The 13,840-nt window shown below is 57.5% G+C and overlaps 1 protein-coding gene across 7 annotated transcripts in view; it reads right to left on the bottom strand.

The window, feature by feature from the left end:
• Positions 1 to 13,840, bottom strand: part of pitpnm2 (phosphatidylinositol transfer protein, membrane-associated 2) — a 395,812-nt gene that overhangs the window by 261,950 nt on the left and 120,022 nt on the right. The window contains exon 1 of one of the 7 annotated variants that reach the window (XM_086011873.1): positions 5,014 to 6,127. The exons of 1 other annotated variant lie outside the window; for it this stretch is intronic. The gene's annotated coding sequence lies outside the window, so the exon portion shown is untranslated. Of the gene's footprint in view, positions 1 to 5,013; positions 6,128 to 13,840 lie in introns of those variants that run through there. 5 more of the 7 variants (XM_086011869.1, XM_086011871.1, XM_086011872.1 and 2 more) reach the window with 5 other exon arrangements.

Below are 13,840 nucleotides of genomic sequence, written 5' to 3'. Positions count from 1 at the left end.
TTCATTTAAAAACTCAAAATAATGAGATGCAATTCATGCTCTATATAAAATGATGAACCAAAATTAATGGACTTAAAAAAAAATGATCAAATAACAAACACATAACAAGAGCTGGTCAGACAAACACTTAGACGATAGAGCTGCTTGCTGCTCCACGTGGCCTTTAGATCAGGTTGACAAACATGCATTGGAGGATGTTACGTCTCGATCACACTACTGGGAGCTTGGCAGGCTCCAATTGATTTAGAAATCTGAGCTGCACATCCCTTACCCTGTCTAAACTCCAAGCCCTCGCAGGGTAGCGACACCACATGCCTTAAAAAAAATTATTTGACAGATTGCTTGTAGCAGAATTGCAACATTAATGATTCCACTGCCAAGAATTCCAATTAAGGTTTGCAGCACTTTTTAAGTGGCTAGCAGCTATCTTCTGATCTCATTGTTCCTGGACTAAATTTAGGTTATTCAATTAAAGTTACAATATCTTTTTACAAGCAGCTCTGAAAACATCAAAATAAAGTGCTTGTCCTTTCCCCCAACCCTCTCATCATTTATCATCCATGGCCAAGACTGCATGTGCGTGGCTCGCTCCCAGCCTTCTGCCAATACCACTCGGATTTAGCCGTCTGACGTGTACAAATGCAGCTTGGGGGTCACCGCTCCTGGTTTTGCCCATCGCTTTGCAGCTTCTGCTCAGCAGCTCTCCACAGTAACACTGCTTATATTAAAAGACAGAATTGAGCACTGCATCTACCTACTTTATGGTAGGGTATCTCCATGGCACAGCATGCTAACGTTCTTATAATTGCCTTCTAAAAGAATGAATGGTGCAGATAAATTGAATTAGCACAAGGTCTCAGTGATGCTCAGATGACACAGGCAGCTCCATCCTCCAGTTCCAGAAATCTGAGCGTCTACAACCCGCTACATTTAACTGCATCGATGAAATGTTACAGCTGTTAGCAACTCAAGTATACTGGGCAGGCAAAAACATTACAGGGCAGGAGCTTCCAGCCTCACAAAAAGTGAACAACCTTTACCCATGAAGCAAGGCAAATTCGAAGGAATGCGCAGTGACACTGAATGGACGTGCATCACACACAGTCACAAGATAAAAACAGTTCAATTCTCAGTTTCAGTACCCAATCTCTCAGTGTCCACAACACAGGTTAAACCTCTATGGTCTATTAGGGCACTTTTTCACACACTATACTAGAAGTGACTGAGCTCTCGTTAAACCAGTAAATCACTACTGAGATCTTTGGTTATTTTAAACACTTAATTCCATCTTAAAAACACACCTGAAACTGAACTTATGCAGGGATTTGAAAGATGCTGGTGTTGGCCATCGCAGCACGTTTTACATTTATCCCTCATTTGGAATGGTCTACGCCAATTTTCAAGTGCAGCTTGGGCTACTTTCCCATTGCACTCTCAGTAACTGAGAGATCAACTAACAGCTGGGGAATAAGCCCGTGCTCCAGCACATGACCTTCGAAATGCCAGATCAGATTTTCCATTTGCTACTAAACACTATGTGCAAAATCTGAAGTTTACACAGAGCAGGCCCCACTGATGGGCTTGATCTGGAAACTCTGGCCATCCTTATCTTAGGTGAGTGAAGCACCTAGCAATTAAAGTGGCCAATGTACGTTGATGTGTTTTGATGCAAGGTAATACTGACTGTAATCCCCTGCACACAAAGTCTGTATGGCGACTGAAACAATTAGACAACTGTTTTCTAAATTTTGATGCGTTATTTTAAACCCATGGACAGTATGTTAAATGTTTAACATTAATATTTTATTACATTTTTAAAATGAGTGGAAATACTGTTGAGCCTGAAGGTCCTTTACAATATTTTCAATATTTTTGCTCTAAACATATGAAAAATTCTCGTGCCCATTATTAAATGATAGAATTAGCTTCAATTGCACTTGTTATTCTCCAAATAATTCTGCCCCCCCCCGCGTACAAACTTGTAATTTTTTTCGACAAGTCTGCTCCTTTTCAATAAAGTGCAGAAAAACTTGAGAAAACATTTTTTTTAAGATAAAGAAGCACTATGCCTGGCACATTGGTAGGAAGTGTGAAAGATTTAGAGGTGCAAGAAAAAATTGTCAGTAGGAGATAGTTTGGAGAGGGGGAAAGAGTTTCACCAGTATGTTAGAGAAACGGCAGCAGCAGAGACAGTTGCACGATCGACAGTAGCTTAATTTGAGGGGCACTGATCCTTTTATAGAGGGATTTATCATTTTCAAATTATTTGTTGTGGTATTTCCAGCAAGGACGTTAAGGAAAGTATCGAGACCAATAAATACTTTAATCCTAGTTTATCCTTTGTTCAAAATGACACCTACTCGGATTCCAGCTGAGGCTTTGACTGATGTTGGTTCCATCAGATCAGACTGCTGGAAATCAATACTGTTTGGAAAGGGAAGGATGTGTGGAGGGGGACGAGAGACAACTGTCTACATTGAGTTGCGAACTGTCAGTGCGCATACAGAATCTGACAACACAGAACCCATAGGGCACATATGTGCATTACAAAATCATCATGTTGCTTATACTTGAAAAGGAAAAATTTGCAGGACTGTGGGGAAAGAGCAGGAGAGTGGGACTAACTGGATAACTCTTTCAAAGAGCCGCACAGGCACGATGGGCCGAATGGCCTCCTTCTGTGCTGAGAGATTCTATGCTTGTGTGTGGCAGTGCAAAGAAAATGTCCCTGGCTGTTCTGCCTCTTCTCATTCTAATGGAGGACTTGATCCGCTATGAACTGTAGGTTTAGAATGGATCACCAATCAAAACAATAGGTTAGAAAATAAACTCTTAATTTTGCAAGTGTAATACATTTGCTAAAACAACGACAGTACATCAGAGCTCAGAGATAGTTGAATTCGATAACCCATTCACGAAGTTTCCGAATCACTAAGACTTTCGCATGGCTGCCACTTTTACATTATTTTTAATTAGCCTTATTGGTTTTATGAAGAGCTCTACTGGGCAATCTAGAGCGCCAGTGTTGCATGCAATCAATAGCCTCAAAGAAACCCTATTATTGCAGTACCAAGTAGTCACTAAACAAAAGCACCGATTGCAATCTCTTGGATTCAAGGCATCAAAACACTAAACAAGCTGATTCATGACCAGGTTTTCACTGGTGGTTAGACTGTATCCTACTTGCATTACACATTCCATTCTGGGGTGAATTCTGTATGGATTCAATTATAAAATTAATTGAAATCAACAAGATAAGCCTATTCAGTGCACAGAAACAAACTTGCACGTCTGAGAGAAAGAGAGACGGGTTGGGTTAAACATCTGTCCAATATCACATCAGTGTCAGTGATGACATCAAACCCTTGTCCGCAGCACGAGACACAAACAACTAACGGTGCAACAGCTCCAGCTTTGGTCAATAGAGACCACGTCCAGTCAATGGAACTGGAAGCAATTCAATAGCGCGCTACTTCCAGTGTGAAATGAAATGCCTAGGAATTCTGTTATGGCGTTCAACAGTGAATGTGCATGAGATGTTACCCAGCCCTCTCTTCCCCTTTGAAATTCTCCTGGAACAGTTCAGAATCTCAAGTAGGAAATGATCACTCTTGTTGTCTTGCAGAGAAATTCCAACTTTCATCTTTCATTTCCTCAGGCATTGCAGGCATGAAGCCAAGTCTCAGCCTGTGCAAGGTCTAGCATGAATCTAGAATCTGCTCACCTCTGCTCTAGGGCTGATAGTGAAATGCTGATTATTTTAGATTTCTTCTAAAATCCCTCAAAGTGGCTCATACTTTGCTTGCAATAGCCTGTGACTTGTTAACAAGGGGCCATCATGTGGTCACTTTCGGAACTCCCATTTTAAATAGCACATAACATCACTTGCAAAACTGAACCATGAGCTGCAGCCCACCCTTCACATACCTTTTTACTTCGAAGAAATTCAGGTAACATTCGTTTTTAGATGTCAAAACTCTGAATTGAACAAAGCAAGTATACATTAACTACTCATACATTCAGCAGGCACTTTAAAGCTAAATTCAAGAGATTGCTTTGTTATTTCAGCGGCGCTGGTTAAAAACTGCATCTGTTTTATAGTTTGTGAAATGAATAGCAAATTTTTGTTAATCTTTCTATCTGTCTCCTTTCCTTGACACAAAATAAGAGCAGAGAAAACTAAACATGGTGTGGTCATCAGGAGCCTGCTAGATGTCAGTAAACAAAATATAAACCAGGGACAGAGGGAAACGTGACCTTGGGTGTTACAATTCACTTAGAAATTAAGTGGAGAAAATAAACAGAAGTGGGATAGAAATAAGCAGCAAGCGCTCATATAGGGAAAGGAAACCCGCCCAGATGGAAAGATGCAGACAGCACACACCTAGCGAACAGTAAGGGGTTCATAGATTTGAAAACCAGAACACTGCCGTCTCACCTGTACTCAATCTACAATACTCCTAAAGTCGCCTAACTTAACTGCTTGTAAAATAAAAAGTCTTGAATGAAATTTCCCAAGGAATCAAACAGCTCTTCCTTGACAGAGTTCCCCTTTCTGAGGAACGCTATCATTTCTCTGCCAGGTTGTAAATGAGAAGCCACAAAGAGCACTTGTAACCTTTACTTGGTTAAAACTGAAAGTCTTTTTGTTCCAGCTAATTTATATTATTTATACTTCATGGATCTCTAGATTTCAGATCATAAAGGTTGCAACAACCCTCTGAACATTTACTTGAACTTCAGTTTCTCCTCTAATACCAATGTTATTTTCATTCAAAAGCTTCCCAAGCAATCTGATCAGGAATGATTGAATAATCAATGCAATGCCTGAGTAAGCATGGTTCACATTACATATCTCATCCACTCTGGTGTGAACAAGTTATTTTAATTTTTGACTTGCTGACGTGACATATTGTAAGAAAGATAGGCAGCCTCTGTTCATTGCTGCAAAAACAAGATATACACTTAACCCTAGCCGTAACATATTCTACTGTAGCAGGATAAATAAATTACCTTTCTAACACATTTGACGCCTTGGTTACTCAAGCATCTTCATGGATTTCTTATGGAACTGGAGGTGCTTCCCATTTTACATCCGCTGCCGGCTCCGAGCTCACCATTACTCTTCGATTACATGCAGTGAAGAAGAGGGATACAATCGTGCAAGCATGTCACTTCGATGGGAGTGCCACATTCAGAAAGAAAACCGATTCCCTTCTCTGCTGGAACCATCGGGCCAAGTTGCCATGGAGAAAGGTGCTGCTCAGTGGGCTGGAGGAGCAACAATATGCCAGCACAAGACAGCAACGGCTAAACAGCAGCACCACACATCTCTCTGCAAGCAGACGCTTTCCCTCAGCTCACCAGGAATGACTGCGCCCGTGATCTGTATGCAAAGCCAATCAGCAAGGCATGCAGCTGTTTACAATGGGCAAGCTCCTCCTCACAGATACTGATGCACTTCAGTTAAAAGCTTTTAGTATAGCCAGGAACTGCAGTCTTCATTTAAAGTGAAAGGAGAAGATTAAATAACTGGCTGAATCATAAAGTAAATGCTACCGGTTTATTTAATGGGGTGATTTATTCAACAACGACACAGATCCTGTTCTCACTTGTACTTATCTTCAAATTCCGCCTCAACAGAAAACAACTGGTTTGTGCAGAGAAGTCGTTAAATATACACATTGCATCAACCCGATCTCTAGATATTCACCCAGTACTCTCATACTCAAACAGCAGCACTAGTTCCTGCCCCTGGATCCAGTGTTCCCCTGCAATGAATACCGAATGCATGGTTTTGCTATGGTCGTTTTGCCATTAAATCACGTACAGCACCTTGTAAAATGTCATCACTCTGGTCCTATCACGTGTGACAGCTCCTGGTGTAATACACAAGTCTCAAACCACAAGGGCTGATAACTAAAGCCAAACTCACAGCAAAAGCAATGTGCAGCCTCCAATGACCGCCTTCTGTTGCTTAGCAACTCACAGACGTGGTCTTGGTATCAGCAGGTTTAAATGGTCAGGTTACAGTGGGTGCTTTTTACAGCTTTAAATTGGTGGAGTTCCTCCCAATAACATTAAACAACAGCAGTTCATACAAATATACATTGCAGGTCGTTTTTTATCTGCTCTCAACTCCTTCACATCCATAAAGTTACTCAGCTAACATACCACCACGGAATGTGAGGGAGCAATCAAAAGACTACACCCAGAAGAGCAGAAAATGCCAGGAAATATTAGCAAACAGTCGTACAAGCGTAGGAACTCACATCACACACTGTACGATTAGATTACCGACAAGAAGAATAGTTAAACCATCATTGGAAAAAAAAATAACCTGCAGTATAGCACCCAAACAATTTAAAACTTTTACCACAAAGTACATATTCAGGTTAGCTATTATACAAGCCATACAAATTAAAAATCACTGTTGCATATCTGGATCATTCACAGATTTGAGAGAGATCGAGGTGCATGGTTCAGGCTCACAGTGCAGGACACCAAGAACAAAAGGAGGAGGAGAGAAGAGGAGATCTTTCTTAGTGTGCAGGGGGTGGAGGGGGGTGGGGAGCGTGGGGAGCGTGGGGGGGTATCATAAACAAAAGACTTATAAACTTCCTTGAGGAGCACAATGTCTTGAGTAAAAGCCAAATTGGATTCCTGCCAAACTATAGAACATCCGATCATATCTTCATCCTACAGACCCTAATTGACAAACACGTTCACCATAACAAAAGCAAAATCTACGCATGCTTTGTAGATTTCCAGAAGGCTTTCGACTCCATCTGGCATGACGGTTTATTCCTGAAACTTATCGAAAGTGGGGTAGGAGGGAAAACATATGATGTAATTAAATCAATGTATACAAACAACAAATGTGCAGTTAAAATTGGAGACAAACAAACAAAATACTTCCCACAGGGGCGGGGGGTGACGCAGGGCTCGCCAATCTCACCGACACTCTTTAATATTTACATAAATGGATTGGCAAAACTACTTGAACAATCTACAGCACCCGGCCTCACCCTATATGAATCCAAGGTTAAATTCCTCCTCTATGCAGACGACCTGGTTCTGCTGTCACCTACTAAAGAGGGGCTACAGCAAAACCTGGACCTGCTGGAGTCGTACTGCCAGACTTGGGCCCTGACAATAAATCCCCAAAAAACCAAAGTCCTTGTGTTCCAGCAAAGATCCAAACATCAGGGACCCAAAATAAATTTCACAGTAGGAACAACCAAAATTGAACAAACCACTAACTACACATACTTGGGCTTAAAAATCAGTTCTACGGGAAACTTCAAACTGGCTGTGAATGAACTGAAAGAGAAAGCAAGAAGGGCTTTCTATGCCATCAAAAAATCAATCCAAATAGAAATCCCAATTAGCATTTGGCTCAAAATTTTCAAATCAGTAATTGAACCAATTGCACTCTATGGCAGTGAGGTATGGGGACCGCTAACTCAACAAGAATTTGCAAAATGGGACAAACACCCAATTGAGATCCTACATGCAGAATTCTGTAAAAGTATCCTCCGGACTCAAAGGAAAACAGTAAACAATGCATGCAGGGTGGAACTAGGCCAATATCCATTAATAATCACTATCCAAAAAAGAGCCACCAAATTTTGGAATCACCTACAAATGAGCAATCCCCAATGCTATCACTACGACGCCCTGAAATGCCAAGAGCTGACCATAAAGAAGAATACCCTCAGTCAACTAGTCCTGGGACTCAGTGAAGTAACTACTAACAATACTAACAATAACCAGCCCCAGGACAGTGACAGGGTAACACAAAGAATTCGACCCAACACAATCGTCGCTAAGCAAAAGGAAAAATATCTGACATATTGGGCAGAAACAACAAAAATCCAAAGCAAACTCAATTGCTACTTGGCCCTAAACAGACAATACAACATAGCTGATTACCTGACCATGGTAAAGGATAACAAACTGAGAAGAACCTTGACAAGGTACAGACTTAGCGAACATAGCCTAGCGATCGAAAAAGGCAGACACAGGCAGACCAGGCTGCCAAGAGAGGACAGGATATGCTCTCACTGCAGTCAGGGAGTGGTGGAGACAGAGATGCACTTCCTCACAGCTTGTGGAAAATATCAGGGCATCAGGGAGAATTTCTACCAAAAATTCTCACAAATATGCCCTGATTTCAGAAATCTGAATGACAACCAAAAACTCCCATTCCTACTGGGAGAGGAGAGAAGCTGTATAACACTGGCGGCACACTATGTTACAGCTTGCCATGAACAGAGGGACAACCAGTAAACTAAGAAAAAAATATATATAAACAATGCGAATGTATATTTATACACTCAGGGATATACCTGTTTATACACTGTATGAATAGAACTGCGTTTATGTGCTAAACCATAAATGCATTTTGATGCTTTGGCAACATAAGATGTAACTTATCATGCCAATAAAGCGATTTGAATTGTGAATTGTGATTGGGTGGGGAGCGTGGGGGGGGGGGGTGGGGAGGGGGAGCGTGGGGGGTGGGGAGCGCGGGGGGGGGAGCAGGGAGCGCGGGGGGGGAGGAGGGAGCGCGGGGCGGGGGGGGGAGGAGGGAGCGCGGGGGGGGGGGAGGAGGGAGCGCGGGGGGGGGGAGGAGGGAGCGCGGGGGGGGGAGGAGGGAGCGCGGGGGGGGGGAGGAGGGAGCGCGGGGGGGGGAGGAGGGAGCGCGGGGGGGGGGAGGAGGGAGCGCGGGGGGGGGGAGGAGGGAGCGCGGGGGGGGGAGGAGGGAGCGCGGGGGGGAGGAGGGAGCGCGGGGGGGGAGGAGGGAGCGCGGGGGGGGGAGGAGGGAGCGCGGGGGGGGAGGAGGGAGCGCGGGGGGGTGGGGAGGAGGGAGCGCGGGGGGGGGAGGAGGGAGCGCGGGGGGGGGAGGAGGGAGCGCGGGGGGGGAGGAGGGAGCGCGGGGGGGGGGGAGGAGGGAGCGCGGGGGGGGGGGAGGAGGGAGCGCGGGGGGGGGGAGGAGGGAGCGCGGGGGGGGGAGGAGGGAGCGCGGGGGGGGGGGAGGAGGGAGCGCGGGGGGGGGAGGAGGGAGCGCGGGGGGGAGGAGGGAGCGCGGGGGGGGAGGAGGGAGCGCGGGGGGGGGGAGGAGGAGCGCGGGGGGGGGAGGAGGGAGCGCGGGGGGGTGGGGAGGAGGGAGCGCGGGGGGGGGAGGAGGGAGCGCGGGGGGGGAGGAGGGAGCGCGGGGGGGGAGGAGGGAGCGCGGGGGGGGGAGGAGGGAGCGCGGGGGGGGGAGGAGGGAGCGCGGGGGGGGAGGAGGGAGCGCGGGGGGGGAGGAGGGAGCGCGGGGGGGGGAGGAGGGAGCGCGGGGGGGAGGAGGGAGCGCGGGGGGGGGAGGAGGGAGCGCGGGGGGGGGAGGAGGGAGCGCGGGGGGAGGAGGGGAGCGCGGGGGGGGGAGGAGGGAGCGCGGGGGGGGAGGAGGGAGCGCGGGGGGGGGAGGAGGGAGCGCGGGGGGGGAGGAGGGAGGGCGGTGGGGAGCGCGGGGGGGGGAGAGGAGGGAGCGCGGGGGGGGGAGAGGAGGGAGCGCGGGGGGGGAGAGGAGGGAGCGCGGGGGGGGAGAGGAGGGAGCGAGGGGGGGGGAGAGGAGGGAGCGAGGGGGGAGACGAGGGGGGGAGACGAGGGAGCGCGGGGGGGGAGAGGAGGGGAGCGCGGGGTGGGGAGAGGAGGGAGCGCGGGGGGGGGAGAGGAGGGAGCGCGGGGGGGAGAGGAGGGAGCGCGGGGGGGGAGAGGAGGGAGCGCGGGGGGGGAGAGGAGGGAGCGCGGGGGGGGAGAGGAGGGAGCGCGGGGGGGGAGGGGAGGGAGGGCGGGGGGGGGAGGGGAGGGAGCGCGGGGGGGGGAGAGGAGGGAGCGCGGGGGGGGGGAGAGGAGGAGCGCGGGGGGGGAGAGGAGGGAGCGCGGGGGGGGGAGAGGAGGGAGCGCGGGGGGGGGAGAGGAGGGAGCGCGGGGGGGGGAGAGGAGGGAGCGCGGGGGGGGGAGAGGAGGGAGCGCGGGGGGGGGAGAGGAGGGGGGGGGAAAGGAGGGAGAGGGGGGGGAGAGGAGGGAGAGGGGGGGAGAGGAGGGAGAGGGGGGGGAGAGGAGGGAGCGCGGGGGGGGGGAGAGGAGGGAGCGCGGGGGGGAGAGGAGGGAGAGCGCGGGGGGGGGAGAGGAGGGAGCGCGGGGGGGGGAGAGGAGGGAGCGCGGGGGGGGAGAGGAGGGAGCGCGGGGGGGAGAGGAGGGAGCGCGGGGGGGAGAGGAGGGAGCGCGGGGGGGGAGAGGAGGGAGCGCGGGGGGGGAGAGGAGGGAGCGCGGGGGGGGAGAGGAGGGAGCGCGGGGGGGGGAGAGGAGGGAGCGCGGGGGGGGGGAGAGGAGGGAGCGCGGGGGGGGGAGAGGAGGGAGCGCGGGGGGGGGAGAGGAGGGAGCGCGGGGGGGGGAGAGGAGGGAGCGCGGGGGGGGAGAGGAGGGAGCGCGGGGGGGGAGAGGAGGGAGCGCGGGGGGGGAGAGGAGGGAGCGCGGGGGGGGAGGAGGAGGGAGCGCGGGGGGGGGAGGAGGAGGGAGCGCGGGGGGGGAGGAGGAGGGAGCGCGGGGGGGGGAGGAGGAGGGAGCGCGGGGGGGGAGGAGGAGGGAGCGCGGGGGGGGAGGAGGAGGGAGCGCGGGGGGGGAGGAGGAGGGAGCGCGGCGGGGGGGGAGGAGGAGGGAGCGCGGGGGGGGAGGAGGAGGGAGCGTGGGGGGGGAGGAGGAGGGAAGGCGGGGGGGGAGGAGGAGGGAGCGCGGGGGGGTGAGGAGGAGGGAGCGCGGGGGGGGGAGGAGGAGGGAGCGCGGGGGGGGTAGGAGGAGGGAGCGCGGGGCGGGGGGAGGAGGGAGCGCGGGGGCGGGGGAGGAGGGAGCGCGGGGGCGGGGGGAGGAGGGAGCGCGGGGCGGGGGGAGGAGGGAGCGCGGGGGGGGGAGGAGGGGAGCGCGGGGGGGAGGAGGGAGCGCGGGGGGGTGAGGAGGGAGCGCCGGGGGGGGGAGGAGGGAGCTCCGGGGGGGGAGGAGGGAGCGCCGGGGGGGGGGGGGGGAGGAGGGAGGTGGGGGGGGGGAGGAGGGAGCGGGGGGGGAGGAGGGAGCGCGGGGGGGGGGAGGAGGGAGCGCGGGGGGGGAGGAGGGAGCGCGGGGGTGGGAGGAGGGAGCGCGGGGGGGGGGAGGAGGAGGAGCGCGGGGGGGGGAGGAGTGAGCGCGGGGGGGAGGAGGAGGGAGCGCGGGGGGGGAGGAGGGAGCGCGGGGGGGGGAGGAGGGAGCGGGGGGGAGGAGGAGGAGGGAGCGCGGGGGGGGAGGAGGGAGCGCGGGGGGGAGGAGGAGGGAGCGCGGGGGGGGTAGGAGGAGGGAGCGCGGGGCGGGGGGAGGAGGGGAGCGCGGGGCGGGGGGGAGGAGGGAGCGCGGGGGGGGGAGGAGGGAGCGCGGGGGGGGGAGGAGGGAGCGCGGGGGGGGGGGAGGAGGGAGCGCCGGGGGGGGGAGGAGGGAGCGCGGGGGGGGGAGGAGGGGAGCGCGGGGGGGGAGGAGGGAGCGCGGGGGGGGTGGAGGAGGGAGCGGGGGGGAGGAGGGAGCGCGGGGGGGGGAGGAGGAGGGAGCGCGGGGGGGGGGAGGAGGAGGGAGCGCGGGGGGGGAGGAGGAGGGAGCGCGGGGGGGAGGAGGAGGGAGCGCGGGGGGGGGAGGAGGGAGCGCGGGGGGGGAGGAGGGAGCGCGGGGGGGGCAGCAGGAGCGCGGGGGGGGGGAGGAGGGAGCGCGGGGGGGGGGAGGAGGGAGCGCGGGGGGGGAGGAGGGAGCGTGGGGGGGGGAGGAGGGAGCGCGGGGGGGGAGGGAGCGCGGGGCGGGGGAGGAGGGAGCGCGGGGGGGGAGGAGGGAGCGCGGGGGGGGTAGGAGGGAGCGCGGGGGGGGAGGAGGGAGCGCGGGGGGGGGGAGGAGGGAGCGCGGGGCGGTGGAGGGAGCGCGGGGGGGTTGGAGGGAGCGCGGGGGCGGAGGAGGGGAGCGCGGGGGGGGAGGAGGAGGGAGCGGGGGGTGGGGAGGAGGGAGGGGGGGGGAGAGGAGGGAGCGCGGGGGGGGGGGAGAGGAGGGAGCGCGGGGGGGGAGAGGAGGGAGCGCGGGGGGGGGAGAGGAGGGAGCGCGGGGGGGGGGGAGAGGAGGGAGCGCGGGGGGGGAGAGGAGGGAGCGCGGGGGGGGAGAGGAGGGAGCGCGGGGGGGGAGAGGAGGGAGCGCGGGGGGGAGAGGAGGGAGCGCGGGGGGGGGAGAGGAGGGAGCGCGGGGGGGGAGAGGAGGGAGCGCGGGGGGGGAGAGGAGGGAGCGCGGGGGGGGAGAAGCGCGGGGGGGGAGAGGAGGGAGCGCGGGGGGGAGAGGAGGGAGCGCGGGGGGGGAGAGGAGGAGCGCGGGGGGGGAGAGGAGGGAGCGCGGGGGGGGAGAGGAGGGAGCGCGGGGGGGAGAGGAGGGAGCGCGGGGGGGGAGAGGAGGGAGCGCGGGGGGGGGAGAGGAGGGAGCGCGGGGGGGGGAGAGGAGGGAGCGCGGGGGGGGGGAGAGGAGGGAGCGCGGGGGGGAGAGGAGGGAGCGCGGGGGGGAGAGGAGGGAGCGCGGGGGGGGAGAGGAGGAGCGCGGGGGGGGAGGAGGAGGGAGCGCGGGGGGGGGAGGAGGAGGGAGCGCGGGGGGGGAGGAGGAGGGAGCGCGGGGGGGGAGGAGGAGGAGCGCGGGGGGGGGAGGAGGAGGGAGCGCAGGGGGGGAGGAGGAGGGAGCGCGGGGGGGGAGGAGGAGGGAGCGCGGCGGGGGGGGAGGAGGAGGGAGCGCGGGGGGGGAGGAGGAGGGAGCGTGGGGGGGGAGGAGGAGGGAAGGCGGGGGGGGAGGAGGAGGGAGCGCGGGGGGGTGAGGAGGAGGGAGCGCGGGGGGGGGAGGAGGAGGGAGCGCGGGGGGGAGGAGAGGGAGCGCGGGGGGGGTAGGAGGAGGAGCGCGGGGCGGGGGGAGGAGGGAGCGCGGGGCGGGGGAGGAGGGAGCGCGGGGCGGGGAGGAGGGAGCGCGGGGGGGAGAGGGAGCGCGGGGGGGAGAGAGCGCGGGGGGTGAGGAGGGAGCGCCGGGGGGGGGAGGAGGGAGCTCCGGGGGGGGGAGGAGGGAGCGCCGGGGGGGGGGGGGAGGAGGGAGCGTGGGGGGGGGAGGAGGGAGCGGGGGGGGAGGAGGGAGCGCGGGGGGGGGGAGGAGGGAGCGCGGGGGGGGGAGGAGGGAGCGCGGGGGGGGGAGGAGGAGGGAGCGCGGGGGGGGGAGGAGTGAGCGCGGGGGGGAGGAGGAGGGAGCGCGGGGGGGGAGGAGGGAGCGCGGGGGGGGGAGGAGGGAGCGGGGGGGAGGAGGAGGAGGGAGCGCGGGGGGGGAGGAGGAGCGCGGGGGGGAGGAGGAGGGAGCGCGGGGGGGGTAGGAGGAGGGAGCGCGGGGCGGGGGGAGGAGGGAGCGCGGGGCGGGGGGAGGAGGGAGCGCGGGGGGGGGAGGAGGGAGCGCGGGGGGGGGAGGAGGAGCGCGGGGGGGGGGAGGAGGGAGCGCCGGGGGGGGGAGGAGGGAGCGCCGGGGGGGGGAGGAGGGAGCGCGGGGGGGGGGAGGAGGGAGCGCGGGGGGGGAGGAGGGAGCGCGGGGGGGTGGAGGAGGAGCGGGGGGGGAGGAGGGAGCGCGGGGGGGGGAGGAGGAGGGAGCGCGGGGGGGGGGGAGGAGGAGGGAGCGCGGGGGGGGAGGAGGAGGGAGCGCGGGGGGGAGGAGGAGGGAGCGCGGGGGGGGGAGGAGGGAGCGCGGGGGGGGAGGAGGGAGCGCGGGGGGGGCAGCAGGGAGCGCG

This window comes from Somniosus microcephalus, chromosome 19 (assembly GCF_052327205.1).
Source record: "Somniosus microcephalus isolate GS21.2 chromosome 19, FLI_Smic_1.0, whole genome shotgun sequence".
NCBI lineage: Eukaryota > Metazoa > Chordata > Chondrichthyes > Squaliformes > Somniosidae > Somniosus > Somniosus microcephalus.
The sequence above is the reverse complement of the archived record's forward strand: the minus strand, read 5'-3'. Positions and strand labels throughout refer to the sequence as shown.